Genomic DNA, 24,222 nt, shown 5'->3' with positions numbered 1-24,222 from the left:
AAGATATACAGAAATAGGGAAGGATAAAAGCCCAGAGGCAAAGGGTAGATAGAATATTTAAGTTAAGAAAAGTTGGCTAAAAACAAGCCAAGCTAAGGCTGGGCATTCATAAGAAAGAATAAGCCTCCATGTGATTATTTGGGAGCTGGGTGGTGGACCCCCAAAGGGCCAAAAGAATGAAAACAATAACAACAACAACAATTAATTTTGTCTAACGGAGTCTCACTGGGTATACAAATTACTCTTGAGGACTGGCCCCATGCCCAGCAGTAAATGGCCAAAATGAACTCAATGATATTTTGGGAGTTTTTTTTTTTTTCATAATGCTTTGTCTGAACCTGTTATTTATTTTTTCAAACCTTACAGATCTTTTGTTTATATAATATAATTTCTAACTTTTTAAAATGGATTTTCTATGCTTCTGAATGTGTGTATGTGTATGTATATGTGTAGCATCTGTATGTGTTTCTTGTTGCTTTTCTTTGGCTTTTTTTTATGTTTGTTTGTTTTACCCTATTCTGTTTTGTGTATTTTTATTTTATTTTTTATTTATTTTTATTTTATTTTATAAATGGAGAGAAACTCAAAGCAATCCCACTAAAATCAGGAACAAGACAAGGCTGTTGACTTTCCCCATATCTATTCAATATAGTACTTGAAGTTCTAGCTAGAGCAATAAGACAACAAAAAGAGATCAAGGGGATACAAAGTGAAAAGGAAGAAATCAAATTTTCGCTATTTGCAGATGTTATGATAGTATACATAAGTGATCTCAAAAATTCTACCAGAGAACTCCTACAGTTGATAAACACCTTCAGCAATATGGCGAGATACAAGATTAACTAAAAAAATCAGTAGCCCTCCTATATACAAATGCTAAATGGGCTGAGAAAGAAAATCAGAGAAGCATCACCCATTACAATAGTCACAAATAATATAAAATAACTTGGGGTAACTCTAACCAAGCAAGTGAAAGACCTGTATGACAAGTACTTTACTCCCTGAAGAAGAAATTGAAGAAGATGTCAGAAAATAGAAAGATCTCCTATGCTCATGGATAGGTAGAACCAACATAATAAAAATGGCAATCTTACCAAAAGCAATCTACAGATTCAATGCAGTCCCCACCAAAATCCCAACACAATTCTTCACAGACCTCAAAGAACCATACTCAACCTTATATGGAAAAACAAAAAACCCAGGATAGCTAAGACAATCCTGTACAATAAAGCAACTTCTGGAGGCATCACCATCCCTGATCTCAAGCTCTATTATAGAGCTATAGTAATTAAAACAGTTTGGTATTGGCATAAAAACCTACATGTAGACCATTGGAATTGAATTAATCAACATTAATCCACACACCTATGAACACCTGATTTTGACAAAGAAGCCAAAACTGTACAATTGATAAAAAGAAAGCATCTTCAACAAATGGTGCTGGCATAACTGGATGTCAACATGTAGAAGATTGCAAATAGATCCTTATCTGTTGCCATGCTCAAAGCTCAAGTCCAAGTGGATCAAAGGTCTCAACATAAATCCAGTTACACTGAACCTAATAGAAAGCAGGAAGTAGCCTATAACACATTGGCACAGGAGATCACTTCCTAAATGTAACATTGGTAGCACAGACACTAAGAGCAATAATTAGTAAATAAGACCTCCTGAAACTGAGAAGCTTCTGTAAGGCAAAGGACATAGTAAATAAGACAAAACAACAACCTACAGAATGGGAAAAGATCTTCACCAACCCCACATCTGACAGAGGGCTAATCTCCAAAATATATAAAGAACTCAAGAAACTAGTCATCAAAATACCAAACAATCCAATTAAAAAAAATGGGCCACAGATCTAAACAGAGAATTCTTAATAGAAGAATCTCAAATGGGTGAAAGACATTTAAGGAATTGCTCAACATCCTTAGTCATCAGGGAAATGCAAATCAAAACAACACTGAGATACCATCTCACACTTGTCAGAATGGCTAAGATCAAAAACACTGATGACAGTTTATATTGGAGAGGATGTGGAGCAAGGGGAACACTCCTCCACTTTTGGTGGGAGTTGAAACTTGTATAGTCACTTTGGAAATCATTATGGTGACTTCTCAGAAAATTAAGGATCAATCTACTTCAAACCCAATGATACCACTTTTGGGCATATACTCAAGGAATCCTCAATCATACCACAAGGACACTTGCTCAACTATGTTCATAGCAACATTATTTGTTATAGCCAGAACCTGGAAACAACCTAGATGCCCTTCAACCGAAGACTGGATAAAGAAAATGTGGTACATTTATACAACGGAGTATTAATCAGCTATAAAAAACAACGACATCATGAAATTTTTAGGCAAATGGATGGTACTAGAAAAAAATCATCCTGAGTGAGGTAACTCAGACTCAGAAAGGCAAACATGGTATGTGCTCACTCATAAGTGAATAAATCAAAGGATAATCAGACTGTAACCCACAGCTCCAGAGAAGCTAGCTAACAAGGAGGACCCTGAGAGGGACACATGGATCACCTTGGGAAGGGGAAACAGAAGAGATCTCCATGAGTAAACTGGGAATGGGGGGCAATAGAGGGTAGGGAATGGGGGTGAGAACATGGGGAATATGATGGTCAAGCTAGAACAGGGATGGAATCGGAGAGCAATGAAAGAGATATCTTGATAGAGGGAGACATTATTTACGGGGTTAGGGAGAAACCTGCTGCTAGGGAAATTCTGAGGAATCCACAAGGAGTACCCCAGATTAGACTAATAGCAATAGTGGAGAGGGTGCCTGAACTGACCTACCCTGGTGATCAGATTGATGAATACCCTTACTGTCATCATAGAGTCTTCATCTAGTAACTGATGGAAGCAGATGCAGAGATCCCCAGCTAAGCACCAGGCTGAGCTCTTGGAGTTCAGTTGAGGAGAGGGAAGAGGGATTATATGAGCAGGGGGTTCAGGATCATGATGGGGAAATCTACAGACAACTGAACCAAGCTTGTAGGAACCCATGAATTTTAGACCGACAGCTGTTGAACTTGCATTGGATCAGACTAGGCCCTCTGCATACAGAAAACAGTTGTGTAGCTTGGTCTGCCTGAAGGGCCTCTGACAGTGGGATCAGGATCTATTCCTGGTGACTGAGCTGGCTTTTTTGAAACCATTACCTATGGGGGGATGCCTAGCTCAACCTTGATGCAGGGGGGAGGGGCTTGGTCCTGCCTCAACTGAATGTACCAGGCTTTGCTGACTCTCCATGGGAGCCCTTACCTTTTTGGAGGAGGGAATAGGGAATGGGTCTAGAGGGAGGAGGCTGGGAGGAGGTTGTGGAGGACAGGGAGGAGGGATGAGAGGGGGATCTGCAGTTGGTATATAAAATGAATAAAAAAGTTTCTTAAATAAAAAATAATAATTAATAATGACTATAATAATAACCAACACCAATAATCAATATTAATTCTTAATGTTATTATAATATAAAATTATTAGTATCAATACTTAATAATTAAGATGTCTCTTTTCTAATGAAAGAGTATGATATGTGTGAAAATGGAGAGGACTTGGGAGGAGTTGGGGAAAGAGAAACTATAATCAGAGTATAATATATGAAAGAAAATATATTTTCAATAAAAAATACAAAACAAAGAAAGCATAAACTGTGAGGCACATACCATAAATATGACAGACAAGCAGTGTCATAGGTCTTCAATAAAAGTCAAGAGACCAGCATGAAAAAGACTATATTCAATAAAAATAAATGGCAAAGGTCAAAAATAAAAAGGAGAGGTTAATTGCAAAAATCTTGAAGGACAATATCAATAATTCAGCCTATTAAACACTCATAAAAATTCAGAGAAAGATATAAAAATTCCATCCCAAGAGCATGTTGAAAGCAGAGTGAAAGAGGAATCATAAGTGCCAAGCATGAATGATGAGTTGCTGGAGCAAGCTAGTTTTGGGTCAGCAATGGCTGAGCAGAGAGGAAACATTCAACTTTCTTAGCAATATGGAAACGGAAAGCAAATCTAGCTATACCTGTTGCAGGTGTACATTCAAAGGAATATATGTGACCATGTAAAGTAAATGGCTGTGCCTCATTTGTAATACACTCTTATTCTCAATAATCAAGTTATTGAATCAGCTTGGGTGCCCATTGACAGATGAGTAGATAAATAAATTTATCTACTCATACATAAAAAATAAATTTAAATAAAAAATAAATGAAAGCAGAAGTACAATTTGGAAGAGTTGCAAGACCAGTAGGAAAGACGAGGGTTGACAAGGGAGAGTGATGGTGCTGGATCTGATTAATGTACATTATAAACCTGTACAAAATTTAAAGGAAAGAGTTGAGGCCTGGGGATATGGCTCAGTCAATTAAGTGCTTGCTGTGAAAGCATGAGGACCTCAGTTCAGATCCCAAGTACCCACATAAAAACCTGGGCATGACAAATAACTGTCTTCCATATCCAGAGGGCCTAGTCCAGTCCCATGGGGGCTCCACAGCCACTAGTCTACAGTTTATGTGCTCCCACTAACGGGATCTGTGGGTGGTATGTAGAGTGAGTAGAAAATTTCTTAATAAAGAAAATTGAAAAAAAAAAAAAAACCACCTGGGCATGGTGGTGAAAATCTGTAATGCCAGTGCTACACACTGGGGAGGTCGACAGATGGCTTCCTGGAGCTGACTGGATAGTCAGTCTAGCCGAATCAATGGGTGTGGATTCAGTGAGAAATTCTGCCTTTGAAAGTAAGGTCATAGCAGTCAAAATAGACACCTGTTGTGAACCTCTGGCCTCCACATGTATACACACACACACACACATACACACCCACACACATACACACACACACACACACACACACACACACACACACACACACACAGAGACAGAGCCAGAGACATGAAAAATACAGTATTTAATTTTTGTTTAATTTTTTGAAAAATTCCTTCATAACTTCTGTATTGACATCATTTTCATCCTTCTCTTTCCCCTTTAACTTCCCCTGTGTCCCTTCTCCATCTCAAGTGTTTGATCCCTTCTTTAATTTTTATACACACACACACACACACACACACACACACACACACACACACTACTGAGAGTCCACTTAGTGTGGTTTATATGTATATGTGTTTAGGGCTGACGACATGGTATTGGAAAATCTACCAGTGGTCTCATGCCTGGTAAAGATTGATTCCCTTCTCTTAACAACCATTAATTTCCTATACCTCTTTATCTAGGGGTGGGACCTTGTAGGATTTCACCCATCCATGTTGGCATGTTAACTGGTGCTATCATTGTACAACTCTTGTTTAGGTGGCCATATTGTTAGGATTTTATGGGTGCAGCTTCCCTGTCATCTACAGAAGAAACTATCTCACCACAGATATGCCAGTCCTCTGGCTCTTAGTATAATGTATGCCCTCTTTTCTGCAATGTTCCCTTGAGCCTTAAGTGTAGGGAAAGTGTTGTAGATGTATCATTTGGGATTAGGCACCCACAGTCAGTTTTCTCTGCATTCTGGTCAGTTGTAGCTTTCTGTGGTGGTCTCTGTCTGCTGCAAGATGAAGCTTCATTGAATCGGGGTGGCAGCTACACTTATCTGTGAATATAAGGGTAAGCATTTAGAATGCAGTTGGGAATTATAATGGTTTCGAGAAGTGTCAGTAGTAGATTTACTCTAAGATCCATGACTTCACTAGCCACAGGTAGATGGCTAGGCTGCAATACCAGGCATGAATTCTCTTGTATTGAGCAGGCCATAAGTCCAATTAGATGGCTGTTGGTTATTCCCAAGACATAAAGTGCCACTATTGTACCCTTGGTTCTATATTACCATGCTGGTCATTGTCATGGTTCATAGGCTTTACAGCTTGCTTTTTTTCCCTTGGCAGCTCAAATGGCATCTTTGTGTAGCTGAAGTTTTCCTGGTCCTGCCTGGCCCACGGTCAGAACAAATCTCTCTCACCCGCCAGTCCCACAGCTGCTCGGACCCAAGCAAACACATAGAGACTTATATTACTTATAAACTGTATGGCTGTGGCAGGCTTCTTGCTATCTAGTTCTTATATCTTAAATTAACCCATTTCTATAAATCTACACCTTGCCACGTGGCTTGTGGCTTATCGGTATCTTACATCATGATTCTAATGGTGGTAGCGGCTGGCAGTGTCCCCTGACTCAGCCTTCCACTTCCCAGAACTCTCCTCTTTCCTTGTCCCGCCTATACTTCCTGCCTGGTTACTGGCCAATCAGACCTTTATTTATCAATCAATCACCCACAGCATCTTTGAGTACTATGAGAGCTAATCCTCAGTGAGGAAGGTTCCACATCAATTCTAGCTTGAGTCCTCCAAGTTCTGTATCCAAAGTATATGGTGTTTTCAGCAATTGTGTCTTACCTTCAAGTTCTGGAAGGCAACAAAGGATGATGCCAATGGCCTATATTGGTAAAATAGTATGTTTCATGCAAATATAAGCAGCTCTAGTTCTAGGAAATGTTCAGTATATGCTCTTAAAAATATTTCAGCAATAGTGTAAATTGAGGAAATAATTTTGTGTGTGTATCAAGAATTTTCTTACAGGTTATATCTTTTCATTATATATGCTTATTTCTAAATTTATCTTAAATTGTTTCTAATACAGGCAAAGCAAACTAGATAGCCAAATGCATGGTACCAGTGACTATCATATTAAAAACTCAGGGAAATTAGAAACAAATGAGTGTCCAAAATATGAAAATTGTAGGCTAAAGTTTAGTAATCTCACTTAATGAACTGTATTTTTTTCAGGAACTATAAAATAACATTGCAACTTCTGAGAATAATGATAGACAAGAAACTCAGACCATCATAGTTGGGGAGAGTCAGAGAAGCAAAATTAAACTCATTCCAAAGAAATAAAGAGGAAACTTTGGAAATCCACATAGGAAGCACTCCAGTTATATCCTCCATTGCTGTGACAAACACCATGGCCAAAATCAACTTAGAGGAGAAAAGGGCACACACTTTGTCTCACAGGTTCCAGTCCATCAACGAGGGACGCCAAAGCAGGAACTAACTAACCAAGTCTGAAGCAGAGACCACGTGGGAACGCTGCTTGCTGAGTGGTGCTTAGCTAGCTTTCTTATACATGGCAGGACCTGCTCTGGTTAGTGCCACTCACCATGGGCTGGGCTCTCCCATGTCAGTTAATAAGACAGTACCCATAGGCATGCCTGCAGGCCAATCTGATTTGGGCAGTCCCTGATCAGGTGACCACAGGCTGAGTTAAGGTGTCAGTTAGAGCTAAGTAGGATAAGAAGTGAAAGTGTACTTGAAAAGAAGAAAGTTAACATCCAAGAAATTCAGAAAGTCTGAGAAAAAGCAGAGGAGGAAAAAAAAAGTCAAAGAAAAAAACAGTAAAATAGAGGAAGATATCTGAAGGTGTTTTCCAGCCTCTGCATGTACATGCACACATGTGCACTCAGCTGCATGCATTTGAGAGTGCATGTGTGCATACACACACACACACACACACACACACACACACACACACACACACACACCTCAGACACCCAAGGTGCCTGATATAAGGAAATGGATACATGTCAAGGGAGTATTACTTTGGCTTGCTGCAGATTCTGGGTCCAAGGAAGGGCCAGGGGGCAGTTGTGGAAAGCAGGAGGGCCTGATGCTGAAAAGCCAAGGGGAAGTTCAAGCCAGCCCTGCTCTAGGTGGCCAGGAGCAGATCTTGTTTACAGAGAGTGATGCTGGAGCTTCACAGCTCCAAGCCTGTGTCCTCAAGTGCTGAAGCCATTTATTTACCATTTACTGCTGTTGAGTGTGAAAACTGCAGTTTCAAGAGAACTTGATGCCTGAAGCTGCATCCCTCCAGCAGGGTGAGTAAAATTCAGGGGGCCTTGAAAGTGAGGAGACAGGTCCTCTGCCTCATGCTTCGATGATAACTACCCATGCTCCCAAAGCAATTAGGAGATATCCTCAGCTAAAACATTAGCCTTTATAGGGGTTATGATCTGGGGAGTCTCGGTATAGGCATAGAACTTGCTCAGCACTCAGAGTATAAAACAGAGACCCCAACAGAGACAGGATGCTTTCCCAATCATTTTAATAGTACATCAGTGACCTTAGAGTGCTGATATTATATTATAGGTGAAAGAATCTACAAGATATCTCAGTGCAAGGTCAGTACATTTTGGTGTGCTTTTCCTGGATGTTTGGTTCCTTAATCCAAGAATAAAAATTAAACTATTGGTACTTACAAAAAAGACATGGAGCCCACATTACTATATTGTAAATGCTCTATCCCAAGTAGTGCTGGTGCAAATGAAAATACAGTAATAGATCCACACACATGTCAGTAAGAACAAAAGTAAGGCACAGTGTACAAGGACACCAGGGAACCACAGAATATCAACAAGGGCAGCAGCAAACTGCAGCATCTGAGCACAGCATGTACACTCAGCAACTTCCACAGCATCTGTATTTCCCCTGTGGACGGGTGACTAATGTGAGGCTGATTTGCACTTTTTAATTTTCCATTTATTGCAGAGGTGTCACAAAGTTCATGCAATTATGGTGATGACTTTGACTCAGTCTCAGTGTTGCCTTTTGGAGAAAGATGACATGATACAGGGCTGAACCTGAGGACAGGTGAGAAAGTCGTACCAAATACAGAGCTAATATGTCCCACAATGACAACCTCATCAGGACAAGCAGGTAGTTTGGAGGAGGTCATTGCATTACTCATAAGGCTTTGAAATAATAACGGCATGACTCAGAGAAATGTGAGGAAATTGGAGGCAACAGACAAGAATGACTGTGTACTTAAAGAGGAAGACAGAATGCACGCAGCCAGAACCAGCACAATGGTTGTGTACAAAACAATCAATACTTTTACTTATATTTATGGCAGTACTGTAATGATATTTAGCTTGCCCACCTGCACAAGGAGAGGAAAAAAAAGCTGATTTGTGAATGAGAAATATCAAAGCCTTAAAACTTGTACTTCCACGTCGCATTTTCTTTAGTTGATTTTTCTACACTTCTTGTTTCCAACTGGGTGTTTTCCTTTAGCTGGTTTTACCTAATAGCTATGGGCATAGGAGAGCACCATTGTGCGATGGAAGCCTATAGTCCTCCACAGGGTCACAGAGCATGGGGACTGTGACTTGCTCTATTTCACTTAAGCCCACTTCAGAACATCAATCACGTTAAGCATTTTATATCTTAAATAAATAATTATTAATGTGAATAGGGTTAGTTTATTCTGTCTGTTTCTAGTTGTGATAGGATCTATATTTTGTCCTGTGGCTCTCACAGAGGATCGACCTATCATCTATCTATCTGTCTATCTGTCTATCTATCTATCTATCTATCTATCTATCTATCTATCTATCTATCTATCTATCTATCTGTCTGTCTGTCTTCTATATGACATTCTCTTCTGAAAGACAATGATCAAGGAGGGAATAGTTATGGTGTGGGAACCCAGCAGGTATGGAGACAATTTAAACTCTGAAATGACCCAAGTGGATAATGACTCAGCAGGTAAGTATCCTGAAGTTCTCTGAGAATCAGTAGAATCCAAAGTAAATGTAATACTATGTCTTCAGTCAGCAGCTCATAGTATCCTCCAGCAACATTGAGGTTTGAAGACTAGAACCATGGAATATGGAGCATAAGTGCTTATGATATGTAAGAGACATGCAAAGTAAGCACCAGGAGACTTTGTATATGTACTCACATATATATTCTGAATGTTTAATAAATTATTTAATTTAAACTTTTATTTAACTATCACAAAAGCAGAAGCTAAATGTATTTATCATTGTTCCATATACAAGGATTATAGCTTACTTAGATATTACTACTCACAGAGACTATTGGTTCATTTTGGATTTAAATCCACATCCATCTAACACAGAGTTAGGTCTCAGGTTGTCACAACACACTGTTCTGTGCTTGGTTTGCTTGCAGTCCTGCTATAATTAGTCTTGTAGATTTTAGAAAGGGGTTCAATTCCCTCTTCCTGTGTGGCTCTCACCCTTATGACTCTGCACTTGAGGCCCAGGACACAGTGTATTATTGAGCTTCGGTAGGGAAACTGAACCAATAGTGCGTGAATGTGTGTGTGTGTGTGTGTGTGTGTGTGTGTGTGTGTGTGTGTGTTCGTGCGTATGCAGAAATATTTGTTATTAAAGTTAGATGAAGTCAAGTCCCTAGGTTATTTGTGTGCCACTTGACATATATCAAACACATCACAGAATCAGTAAGTAAACTTTTATTGAGATAAGACACACAGGTTCAGTGGCTGTTTGTTATTGTATCCTAATGATCCTAACCATATCTACACACAGAGAGATGTACACACACATAGATGCACACACACACAGATGTACACACACAATACACACACAGATGTACACACACAGATGCACACACACAGATATACACACACAGATGCACACACACAGATGTGTACACACACACACACACACACACACACACACACACCAAAGTTAGAAGCTGAAGCAAAGCTAGAAAAACTGTAAGAATTCAGTGATAATGAAAATAACTTTGGACTCCAAAGAGACTCCTCTTTTCCCAGCCTTTGTCTCAAGTTAATAATATGGCTTAGGCTCATTTAAGGCTATAATCTTCACTGGCTGTCCTACTGTGTTCTCAGCCTAAGTTTAACCTGACTTTAAGTGAACAATGTTACTAACTTTACTATGCCTTGGATTCCCCATGCAATCAGTGTTTGCAATTTAAGCTAAGTGCATAGCTTTAATAGTAAATTATATGCTCTTCCATGGCCCTGACCCAAAATACTGTATGTGTGTGTTGCAGTAGTCTTTTCCTCAAAACAAAGAACAGGTTGAAAGCAACCTTAAGCAACAAATACCCTGTAATGTTGAAGGCAAAGTACTGATACAGGCCAATAACAATGTTTTCTCTTTTGTTTGCTCTTCTGAAACAGTCAGAGTCACTGGACAAATTTCTGCCTTTGTAAAATTCCATTAACGATTTCTATAAATAATCATTCTTTCCACACCATTTGTTTTCCTGTGCTGTTCAATAAGAACAGAACAAATTCAGTTGCGGAGGACAGGCACTGATTCAGAACAGACACAGACACAACTCACAGGTATCAAGGCACAGACACACACAACAGACAGGTTGCATGTAGGCAACTAACTACAAAATTATAGACAGATAGACACATGGGGAAAAGTAGAGAGTGCAAATCTGGGCTTGCTCTTGGTTAAACTAATCCCAGAGGATGTCACTTCTTTTGTTGTTGTTGTTGTTGTTTTTTGTTTTTTTTTTGTCTGCTCCCAAATATTTTTATTAACTTAGAAAAACAAAATACTTAATTACTTAATACAGTATTATTAACCTAATATAGTTAAGTTAGTCACTTAATGAAGTGTTCACAAGTTACAATTTTTAACATGTATGTTCCTTGGGATGTCACTTCTTAATGGGGTATCAATGCCCCCTCTCAAGTTATCTTTGACCTCAACCTTGATCTCAAGTTATCAAGATGCATTGACCAACACTGTGGTTAAAAGACTTGAGAGCAGGATGTCAGTTGTCTAGAGGCCTGGAAACCAGAAGGCTGAGTGACATCTCAGCTGGAACAGGTGAGCAGATTTAGTGCAGCTTTCCTATATTGTTTTGTTCTGTTCAGGCCCAGTACAGATCAGATAACATCTACCCCTTTAGGGGATCATCATCTGCTCTAATCAGTGCACCACATCAAATGGGAACCACTCTGGAAACACTCACAGAAGCCGGAATAGCAGTGTTTGAGTAATATTAAACAATGCTTCACCATTTTCAGGGCATCCTACGGCCCCGTCAAACTGACATAAAGTTAACTATCAAAGAGTTGACAAGATGACTTAGTAAAGACACTTGCGGCACAGGCTTGGCAACCTGAATTCAATCCCCAAAACCCAAATAAAGTTATGAGGAAAGAACAAATTCCATAAATCTGTTCTCTGACTTGCACACAAGCAGCATGGCACATGTTCCAGCACACACACACACACACACACACACACACACTGTTTGCATACATAATCATAATAAATAACGTTTTAAGAAATTAACCAACTCAAACCATAGAGTACATAATAATAAAGTTGTGATTGACTTCTTTTTCATCACTGTATCACATCTTGATGTGGGTAACGGATCCACACTGAAGAATATTTATTAAGTGATGGCCCACACCTTTAATCTCCTAGCACAAGGGAGGCAGAGACAGGCAGATCTCTCTGAGTTCAAAGCCAGCTCGGCCTACAGAGTAAGTTCCATGACAGCCATGGCTACCTAGAGAATCCCTGTCTCAAAAAACCAAAACCAAAAAAAAATTAGTTATTATAAATCAATATGCTAGTGGAAAGAGCCATTTATCAAGGACATAATTGAGATAATAAATTTTTAATGTCATTGCCTCTAGTGATAGTCCATAAGTAACCATGATAATATGAGAACTTTAAAAAACTAACAGCCAAACTTGTATTGGATTCTTATTCTTGTAAACTGTACACTTGACTTAGAAACTATCCAAAATGAACAGAAAACATAGTTTTAAGCATAGGAAGATTTCAACAATCAGATTAGGAAAGCATGCTTTGTCATCTTCAGTGTTGAACTATTGGTTATTGATCAGTTCTGGCAGGGGGTGGGGAACCACTCTCTTCAGCTGTGTGCACATTGCTGAGCCATCTTCTGCAATGTTCCCTGAGCCTTAGAGAGAAAGACGTCAATGTCTTGTTTAGGGCTGAGCTCACAACTGTCACATTCTCAGCATCTTGGGCCACCAGTCTTGGCACTCACCATTGAAAGTGGAGGCTTCTCTGATCAAGGCTGAGAGCAGCTTTTATCTACGGGTATAAACATAGATATTTATGTGGTAATTCAGTGCTATGTTGATTTAGTAAAACAATGTTAAATTCCCACCCTGGGCTAATGACCGTAGTCCTGGGTTATTAACTGGCCTTATGGTACTAGGCATAGGTCCCTACTGTGGAGAGTGGAGATGGGGGAATGACTGCCTGAAGGGAAAGGGGCTAGTAAAACACAGGTAAAAGGAAAGAGGGGGAAGACTGGGTAGAAAGTTCAAGTAGGGACGAAAGTGGGGGATAGGAGAGATGAGAATGTGATGGTGGGGAATTAGTAACTGAGACAAAGGGAGTATAAAGCAGTCATATGAAAACCTGCTGTTTTGTAGCTCAAACAAAAACACAAAATAAAGATTGACCTAAGTTACTCTGAATGGCTAGAAGGTGCTTATAGAATCAGAGGGCTTCTGAATAGAGTCTCCAGTCCCAGGTGTGGGATACCTCCACAGAAGTGGGTCAGTGATGCCCTGGACCTGCCACCAGAACAGGCTCTTGTCAATTCCTTTGCTTGTTCATGAGAAATAGAGGATAAGACACTCTTGCTGAAGATACCACATGCTTTGGTTGTGAGATGCCTAGAGAGCAAGCTGGCACCAAGCTGGAAACGTCTTCCTGGCTGGTCCACTTTCAGTGCACTGGAGTGTGCTGTATGGGCTACAGGAGGAGAAAAGTCATCATTGGTCTTGTCCGGCTGTGGACCCTATGAAGCAGACCGACCTGTCAAGGACAATATGCACACCTGTGCGGCAGTGGTACAACTGCTGGAGTAACCAACTGCCTTCTGATTGGATCAGAGAACATGTTCTTTTTTGTTTGTTTGTTTGTTTGTTTGTTTGTTTGTTTGTTTCGAGACAGGGCTTCTCTGTGTAGCTTTGCACCTGTCCTGGATCTTGCTCTGTAGCCCAGGCTGGCCTTGAACTCATAGAGATCCACCTGCCTCTGACTCCCGAGTGCTGGGATTAAAGGCGTGCGCCACAGAGAACATGTTCTTAAAGTTTTCTTAATTACAAGAGAGCTCATAGCCGACACAGTGTCTTATTATTTCAGTTGTAGTATGCCATTCTTACAAATGAGAACATCTTTTTGCAATAAAACCATTAGAATGGAGAAGTTAGCCTTGATATATTACCACATATAATCTCTAGAGTCCAGCCAATTTTAGATAATTATTTTGATAATGCCTTTTGAAACAAAAGGCTTTAGTTCAAATCTTATGTTGAGTTACACATTCAGGCCTTTTTAGTCTTGGAATCTCTTAATCTGAAACAGGCCCATCTTTTGCTTTTACATATTGAATAATTTCAAAGACTGTAGTCTACATGCACTGAAGAATATCTTTCAATTTGAGCCACTGTGGTAGTTCCTGAAGAAAGAGGACTTAATAGGAATTTGTCAAAAGTCAGTATCTATTGTTCTCTTTGCATCCTGGGAACAGGTCTGTGACTTCAATATGCTTTATTATTAGCAGACTTAACTTTGGAAGCTTAATCAAGATGGTATTTGTCACCATAAAATAACTTTCCTTCTGTATTTAATCTTAATGTGTTATTGTATTGCTATTCATCAAAATTTCAATTTATTCATTTTGTATCCCTATGCACTCCTAGTTTTTAAATTAAATGAGTTTTAGTAATTTAGTATCATTTTTGTGATACTATATAAAAATTACTATGAGGAATATATATATATATATATATATATATATATATAATTTTTCACTGCTTTAAAAAATACATTACTTTTCAATTTTCCCTCAAATTTAATCTCCTCTACCTACTCATCAAACTTTGATCAAACTTAGTGACCATTTAAGAAAACTCTTTCAAAATCAATTTGTGATGTCACAATAGTCTTGGTTGTGTGGTTTTCCATTGGAAAGTGCTTAACTTTCTGGGATACCTTCTGTTGGCATTCAAACGGCAACAAAGTGCTCCAGACCTATTTTCATTATTTTTCTTTTTAAAAAATTTTTAGGGATAACCTCAGTTATGTTTAGTGGAGATCTGAATTCACAAATTAAGATTTGGTACTAGGCATACAACAGTGACTGGAGTGTCACTCTTTTTTTTTTTTAAGATTTATTTATTTATTATGTATACAGCATGTATGACTGCAGGCCAGAAGAGGGCACCAGATCTCATTACAGATGGTTGTGAGCCATCATGTGGTTGCTGGGAATTGAACTTAGGACCTCTGGAAGAGCAGTCAGTGCTCTTAACCTCTGAGCCATCTCTCCAGCCCCTGGAGTGTCACTCTTAGGCCACATTAGTGAATCATGTTTATGTCTAGGGAAAATGTATTTTTATACATACCACATGCATTTTAAAACATGTACATATATTTTTATATCCTATTCATTTCTATTCCTATGTGTTATTAGAATTTCCCTATAGTTGAAGCTTTTTAGAGGAACAGAACTTATAGAATCTATCTATCTATCTATCTATCTATCTATCTATCTATCTATCTATCTATCTGGATACTAGATATGGGATTTATTAGTACTAGAATGGCTTACAGGGTGTAGTCCAGCTAGTCCAACAATGGTTGTCTACCTACAGAAGGTCCAAGCTAATAAACACTTTCTGTTGACTTAAACCAATGTCTGAGTAGTCTTCTTTAGTGGATACAACACACTCCTCTCCACATTGTGCAGACGTTTTATTTACTCTGTTTGTGTTTTAATATCCTCTGCCAGTCAGCTTTCCATTGTACCTCGACCATCCCATCTTGCATGGGGTGTCCTTCTTATCACATGTGGTCTCTGGCACCTTGCTGAGCCTCTTCCAAAGTGACATCTCCTTTCCTCTGACAACCATACAAAATACAATGCTGGACCAAGAAAATTAGATACCCTTAATACTGTTGTGTAATTAAAACCTTTGCTGAGCAGACCTGAGTGCAGATAACCTTATCAACCAGTTCAGGCCAGTTCAGACTGGAATGTTATGCTAGGCAACTCAACTGTATATGATGATTATTTTGTAAAAATAAGAAAAGAAAAGAAAAGAAAAGAAAAGAAAAGAAAGGTAATAGTGCTCAATAGTTAAGAGCACTTGCTCTTCAAGAAGACCTGTGTTCCATTCCCAGAACCCACATGGCAGCTCACAACCATCCGTAACTCCAGTTCCAGAAGGATCTGATGGCTTCTTTTCAGCCATAGATGAGAGCAAAACACTCACACTCATAAAATAAAATAAAGGCAGCAAGCGTTTCTGGAAAAGAGATGTTTCTGGTGCTCTTTGAAAGGAATAATAAAGAAAAAAAATATATATTTGAATCAATTATTTATTTAAGAATGGGCACTGTGAGCTTTGTTTGATCCAGCTCTACCTAACAACCTCTTTAACATACTACAACCAGTCTTTCATTTTTTCCCATTTTTCTTTATATTTGAAGCTTATTTGATACAGTACCAAACATTTTTATACTTGTAGCTTGGTGTTGACCAAGTTCTCTTAGCTCCTCATATTAATTCCAGTTCTCTTAGCTCCTCATATTAATTCTGGAACTCGGACCACATTTTCTAATCCTTTCAAAACTTAATTAATGAATTTGCTAGTAATTACTACCATCTGTCTTTAATTAAGGTGACATTGGACTCCATATAGAGAACAGTTACTCCTAGTTCTGTCATTGGGAGAGTCAGAAACTAACAAGTGACTATGGTGTCAAGGAAAATGGTATGATGGAAGGCAAGTCAGGCTATCAGAAAGGAGGAAAGGTGACAAGACGGTTGTTAGGGGTTACCAAGAAGGAGAAATGTGTAAACGAAGCTGAAATAGCATATGTGGCTGCCACTAGATGTGGAAGAAATTGATGTAGCTGGGTGGCTACACGATAGACAGAGAGCAGCTTGTACACAGAGGGCTGTGGGAACACATACAGGGAAAGAGAGTCAAATACAGAGCTGGAGTGGAGCCACATCAAATGCCTGAATTAAATAAAAAGCAAGAATAGAGTAAACAAAAGCACCATAAAATAAGTTTTAAAAAAAGAGGTCCAAAATACACATTTTAATTATTGAAGTAGGTATATGGCTGGATTCCCAGGGAAAGGTACAATTTAAAATACTTTTTTCTGTTTTTAAATCTTAACTCATTTTTTATACCATTTATTCCTGTATTTTATGAGCTCCTAGTCATTTTCACAGAGTAATTATTAACCTTAACCTTAACACTTATTTTTAGCTGAAATTCTATGACAACATATGACCTTATTTCTTTTTTTGTTTACCTTTAGAATCCTTCCTTTAAATAGATGAGCTTATTTCATGCCTAAGCTCAAAGGTGTAGGTGTTTCACAGAAGTAGGGTCTACATATCAGTTTTTCATAGCCCACACACCTCTGTGTTCCTCAGCCTGAGGACCATAGGATTGAACACAGGGTCACTGTACCATAGATTAGAGCAATCCACCTATTAAAAGCAGAGGCTTTGGCTCATGTTGATAAAGAAGATGGTTCCATAAGCACATTCACCCATCATGGAGCCTGGTCAGGAGGAATCAGCTCTTTTCTCTTCCTTTAGCTGAACTGTTTCTTACAATAGAAAGTATTAAGATGTATGGGACACTCATTTGTAGTAATGAAGAAACAAAAAACTCTACACTGCTCACCATTATAATACTCTAATCTAAAGAAATACCTATGTAAGCCAGCTTGACAGAAGCTAATGTTTCAGAAACAAAATGATTAATGACATAATTTCCATGAAAAGGAACCATGTTAAAAAAATAGTCCCTGTCAATGAACTGAGAAAGCTGCCACCTGAATGAAGAGTGCCTTGCTTTTGGTGGCTGGATATTACAGGGGTTCCAGACATGATGCATTCCTATGATGGCTACCATCATAGAGCATTGCTGCCAAGAGCACAGTCTCCATGGATCCCATACTGTAGGAGATAGACATGTATAGTACATGACACATCTCGTGAAGGATTTTCTTTTCTGGGGAAAGTGTTTCAGTATTATGGGGACAAAGGAGGTTGTATACCAAATGTCTAAGAAGAAATATTCCCTTGGAAGTAGAACATGATTGTATACAGGCAGGAATATGGGAGAGTTAGGGTGATTAAGGTGCAGTTCTCTGGGAGGATTACTAGAAATGTACCAAACACTTCACAGAAAACAATTCTTTAGCACTTAGATATTCTGGGAGCCGCTTAAGAATGACCCAGTCTCAGTCCACTTGTTCCTTTCCAATTCTTTGTACATACCTGGAATTTGAAGAGCTTGATAGTGTTATTACACAAAGAGAGAGCTAGTTGGGGTAGAAGGTAATACTATGTATGTATACCAATCAGCATAGGCTAGGATAACAGCATCACAGCAATTGTGAGTTCAGCTCTTGTGAATCCTCTGCTTGTTCACAAGGCAGTTGATTGAAGACACAGAAAAAGACACTGATAGCTTGTGAATAACGTATACATATGTGTTCTATTTCCTAATATGGTAATACACTAGGCCTAAGGTAGGGGAGAACCATTAGTATTTTTAATGAGCATCTGTTCTTTCTGATGTGGTTATTTTACACAAACCAACAGTTTGTAAGGAGACTGTTTTGATCTGTTCAATAAAGATTTATTTACTTGATGTTACTGGATGGCAATGTCAGCCATTAACAGCATCACTCATTTAGGGTTTCATAATTTACAGATGTTCACACATATTTTCATCATTAAAATTCTCTGGGGAAGTATAATATGAAAAAAATGTATAAATATAAAATAAGTGAATGGACTGTTACAAAAACCTGCATTTTCTGATTTTGAAGTCCTAGTTTTTAACTTACACCCTACTGCTCTCTCAAAGTTATGCGAATCAGGCTGCAAGAATAGTTTGGCTGTAGGGATTTGCCTACCACATACAATTCCCTATCTCTAGCACCTTAATCAGATGTGGTGATTTGAATGACAGTGAGAATTTGAAAGCTTAGTTCCAAGTTGGTGGACTATTGGGAGGAAGGTGTGTCACAGAGGTGGGCTAGGAGTTTCAAAGGCTCACACCAGGGCCAGTCTGACTTTCTCTGCCTGCCTGCCTGCCTGTGGATTAGGACATAAAGCTCTTAGCTACTTCCCCAGCACCATCCCTGCCTTTCTGCCACCACACTGCTGTGATGATAATGTACTAACCCTCAGGAACTATAAGCAAACCTCCAGTTAAATGTTTTCTTTTATAAGACTTGTCTTGGTCATGATGCCTCTTCACTGCAATAGAACAGTAATTAAGAGAGAAGACAAACAAAAATTATGCAAGTTAGTGGTGGAGAGGGACTTTCCCCCGTAATTCTCTTCATATCTTATTGAGAACCCGAGGAAGAGGCCTTCCCTTAGGGTGTGGTGTTCCCATTCTTTTGTATTTGGAAGTATCACTTGGGGAGTCTTTGTGACAGACTGAGAGGGTCTGAGGTGGCATTTGATATCTCCATTTGTTTAAGTGTTTCTAGGTGCTGCTGCAGAGCACTCACAAGGAGTAAGACCTTCCAGACATTTCTGTATGATACAATCAGAGAACAATATGGGCGCTTCAGTTGTATGTGAGATAACTGGATAGTAGACAGTGAACTGAATAATATGGGGAAACATGGACTTAAATACAACTTAAAAATAAGACTTAAAAAGAAGATTTATGTTATTTGTGTTATTGGACTTTTAAATTGTGTGTGTGTGTGTGTGTGTGTGTGTGTGTGTGTGTGTGTGTTTGAGTATGTGCATGTGAGTATGTCTGTCTGTAGAGGTTAGAAGACATCTTCAGATTGCCTGGAGCTGAAACTGCAGGCAATTGTAAGCTGCCCATTATAGGTGCTGGGCACTGAACTGGGGACTCCTGCTCCAGAGAATATGATACCCTCTTCTGGCCTCTGCAGGACTGCACTTGTACACACACACACACACACACACACACACACACACACACACACACACCATAGTTAAAAATAAAAATAAAACTTTAAAACCCCACCATTTCTATGACAGTATACTTAGCTCTAAGATATCTATTTAAAAAAGGAGGGTGGGCAGACCCAGTGGATAAATTTTTACTTGGTGTTTTCAAAGGTTCTCTCTGTTTCTACTATAAGAATTAATGTCACCTTTCTTGAGATAGTTGTTTGCTGTCAGCTTATGCTGTTTTCTGTGAAAAATCTAGTTTACAGTGTCCAGGGAATTTAATCAGCATGAAGGTATGTTTGTGTTTTTGTTGGCTGTGGAGATGAGGGCACTAATCCCCTTTAGTCTGCGACCTGAAGGCACACCTTACAAGAGTGTAGGAAGTGTGAGGTAGACCAGCACACTTCTTTCAGAAAGAAGACTGCAATTTGATTATCTTATTATCAGAAGATAGTGGAACTGTTATAGGTCTCTCCCAATCTGCCCCTGCAATTCTGATACAGGCTTGGAAGAAGTAACAGTTTATCTGGGCACCATTTGGAGATTTTTGCATAAAGGTATAAATTGAGTAGTACGCCTTTTCCTTTCCAGCAACATGTAAACATTGATTCCAATTTGAAATTTAATCTCAGAGAATAAGAATGGTAGACATATGGTATCTTAACAGTCCTCAGATGGTTGCTGCAACAAAAATCTCATTAGAAAATATTTATAAAAGAAAGTACCAATCTATTTTGATGCTTGCAAAAGGGAGGGGAAAGGGGATAATGAACAACATGGAGAAATGAATTTTCATGTCATATAATGGTAGTATACCATTCCTTATAATGGTGGTATAAATTTTAAGAATCTATTAGCACATACGTAGTTGAATATCACCATTCAGGATATTTTTTTAACATTTAAATTTATTTCTATAACATGGATCCCCAGGATCCGTTTTAGAACAGGAGTGAAAATTGTTAAGACTGTGAGTATTTTTTAATAAATCAGTTTCCATGAGATTTTTAGTACCAGATGTTATTCTATTTTTTGCTAGCTCTTCCCTATCATTGATATTTTTCTTTTAAAACAATGTTTTATATTTTTTGTAACACCAAGACACTCATGGCTATTATGCAGTTATTTTAATATTTGTTTTTAATTTATGTTAACTCAAAGGTGATGTAAATTATGCTTATATGTTTGAGTGAAAGCTGACATAAAAGGTCATCATATAGTGTTGCTTGGAAACTACAACCAAAACACCTTAAACAGACTAGACATGAGAAGAAACACACAGAGTGTTAGTGGTTAGTTTGGAGAACCTTTTCTACCTTTCTGAATTATCTAAATTTTGAAGATAAATATATATAAAGGGAAAAAGTAATCAAGGAGGAAAACATGGAGACAGTTGCTTGTAATTATGTTCACAATTAACACAAAGGCAGAAACGCAAAACAGTTTAACTAGAGCAAGGACTATTTCAGGTGTTGAGAGAGTGCAATTGAAGCTTAATCCTTTCCCATTATCCAGAGGAACTTACTATGTTTTGTATCGGAACTAGAGCATATTGCTGTGGGATGGTCTGTATGTCAAGTGTGTTGCTGATTGGTCAATAAATAAATCACTGATTGGCCAGTGGCTAGGCAGGAAGTATAGGCGGGACAAGGAGGAGAATAAAGCTGGGAAGTGGAAGGCTGAGTCAGAGAGACACTGCCAGCTGCCATCAGGACAAGCAGCATGTGAAGATGCTGGTAAGGCACGAGCCATGTGGCAAGGTACAGATTTACAGAAGTGGATTAGTTTAAGATATAAGAACAGTTAGCAAGAAGCCTGCCACGGCTATACAGTTTGTAAGCAATATAAGTCTCTGTGTTTACTTGGTTGGGTCTGAGCGGCTGTGGGACTGGCAGGTGAGAGAGATTTGTCCTGACTGTGGGCCAGGAAGGAAAACTCTAGCTACAGCATATATAATCCTGACACTTAACATCTTCATTCTTCATTGTTTTCAGTAGTTACACTAAGCTTAAGAAATTTAGTTTCTTCACTGAATTACATACTCTGGAAAGAGACCACAGACCATGGTTAGCTAATAAAGAATTACCAGTAGAGGATGAAGTTCCTATCTGTAAAATGCTCTGAGCCAACCTGAATCCTTTTCTTATCACTTCGCTTCCTCCACCTCATGGTCTTTCATGGGATCTGGGACTTCATCACTGATTTCCTGTTTTAATAGATGTAAATAAAATGGGACTTTTAGCTTAAACTAAAATTTCCCCTCTCTCTATTTCTCATAACTTTTAATTTTCTACAGGTTGCTTTATTGTGCTTTAACTCTGCAACTTGAAGCTCTAGTATTTCGTTTCCTTGAAGTTCATAGTTATTTGAGGGTCCAAGATTTTTCTATTGAAACTTGTGATGTCTGCACCCTAAATCAGTCCTTTAATATTTCCTGGCCTTTTAAATGGACCAAACAACACAATTGCTGTTGTGTAAAGTTAATGGACAAGTCCATTCACAGTGTAGAGATTTTAGAAACTCTAATTCTTAGTATGCCAAGAGTAAGGCATATTATCTTACTTCGCAAAGGGAAGAGCAACTGACAGCATGCGGCAGGTTCTTGAATACAATCATTCTGTCATCACATATAGAGGCTCAGTTGAATTGTAAGCAACCTTCTCTTCCTCTATGATAAAACATCATGATTTCAAAAAAGCATTATAACGTTTTTGGAACTTAAAAAGTAAAATAACCAGGGTGGCTAGGTGATGCTCAGGTCTTTGTATTCATATCTTTAAAAAAATCCAGAAAGCAATGACCACCTCAACTAAAAATGTTTCAATTATCTATAGAATTTCTTTTGAAATAACTATAGTGAACTTTTTGTTCTTTTTCTTTTCCTCTGATGGGTTCCAAATCATCTACACATTCCACACTATTTAGTAAGAGGGAAATTTTCCAATAATTTGAACTTCATTTGCATTTTCAGATGAAACCAGAAGATTCTCAACTTGAAAGATGGCGTCTCCTCTTTCCTACAAAGATATATATGTGAGAAAAAATAACCATAACCAGGAGACGTTTTGACAACTAAATGTTCTTAAGAGGATGTCAGAGATGTGAAGCATGGTAACCATGAAGATCCATGGTGCAACACTAGTTTCTCATGATTCATCATGTCAATGTCATTTACTCAGGAGAGACTCAGCTCCTTTTGGAGGTGAACTTGACTTTTATTTTCACAAACTACTTTAGTCCTTGAGGTTGTAAGTAAAAAACTTGAGATTTCTTAGAGAAAAACTGCTTGGCTTCTGCTCAGACCAAAGATCCAATGATCTTGACTTAAAGAAAATCTTCCCAGCATTGCATTTCTCAGAGAATAAATTGAGTGCCTAAATGAATTAAGTGGCTTTAGCACACATTGGGGATGGAATAACTATGTCTAACAGTATCAGACATGTTAATTTTTCTTTAAAAAATTGTTTTTCTTTTTCATGCTAAAAAATTGACCTTGTCAACTCAATGGAATCCCAGCTGAATTATTATATCTTCTTTAAGCATACTGTCTTCTCAAAATAGTTTTTTCAACACAGACTATGGTGTTATAGTCTTTCTCGCTCTAGCCTAGATTTCTTCTGTTCCTTTAACCATTATCCATATTTTTAAAGATATCAAAGAACACATATTGATGAAGAAAATATCTTAGGAGGGAGAGGTACTAGAGCACCCCTTTGATCATTCTACTCCTGGCCACTGGTTTGGCCTGACTCTAAAAGCAAAATATCTCCTTCATTTGAGAGGCAGAAGGAAGAGTGAACTGATTCAGAAGGTGGACTTGGGAACTGGTTGGACCATCTTTGGCAAGCACTACCTGTATAGCTTCACAGAAGTCACTGTGCACTTCTGAGCTTCAGTCTCCATATTGATTAGTGAAAGGTGGAGTTTCTGATTGATGTTGTCACTCTAAGAACTAATGAGGAGATGGATAGGAGGCACAATGCTTGTTGTTTTTCTGACTATATTGAGATTACAAATATGCATCTTTTCAAAAGAGAATGAACTTATAGTTGGATATGCATAATGTGTTTTCCAGTTTCCTGCTTGTAGCTTAGCAAACTCTACTAAGTCACTGAAGTCATAAAAGGAGTATTACAATTATCAGTTTTATGATAAAGGTTGAAAGTGTTTATCATGCTTGTTGACATTTGACAGCAACCCCATGACAGACTGCATTATTATATTTGCACATGAACCAGTGAGCCCAAGCATTGTTTGCCTATAGTTGGCATCACATGTGATCACTTTTAGTTAGTTTTGGCCAATAAAACACATGTGTTATTTATTCTACTTCAACAGGAAGCACCCCCCCACTGAAAAAATCAATAGAAAAGGGGGCATCAAAATGAATCACTGCCACCAAAATATTGA

This window comes from Peromyscus eremicus, chromosome 2 (genome assembly GCF_949786415.1).
Source record: "Peromyscus eremicus chromosome 2, PerEre_H2_v1, whole genome shotgun sequence".
NCBI classification, from domain to species: domain Eukaryota; kingdom Metazoa; phylum Chordata; class Mammalia; order Rodentia; family Cricetidae; genus Peromyscus; species Peromyscus eremicus.
This window is presented reverse-complemented; position numbering follows the sequence as displayed.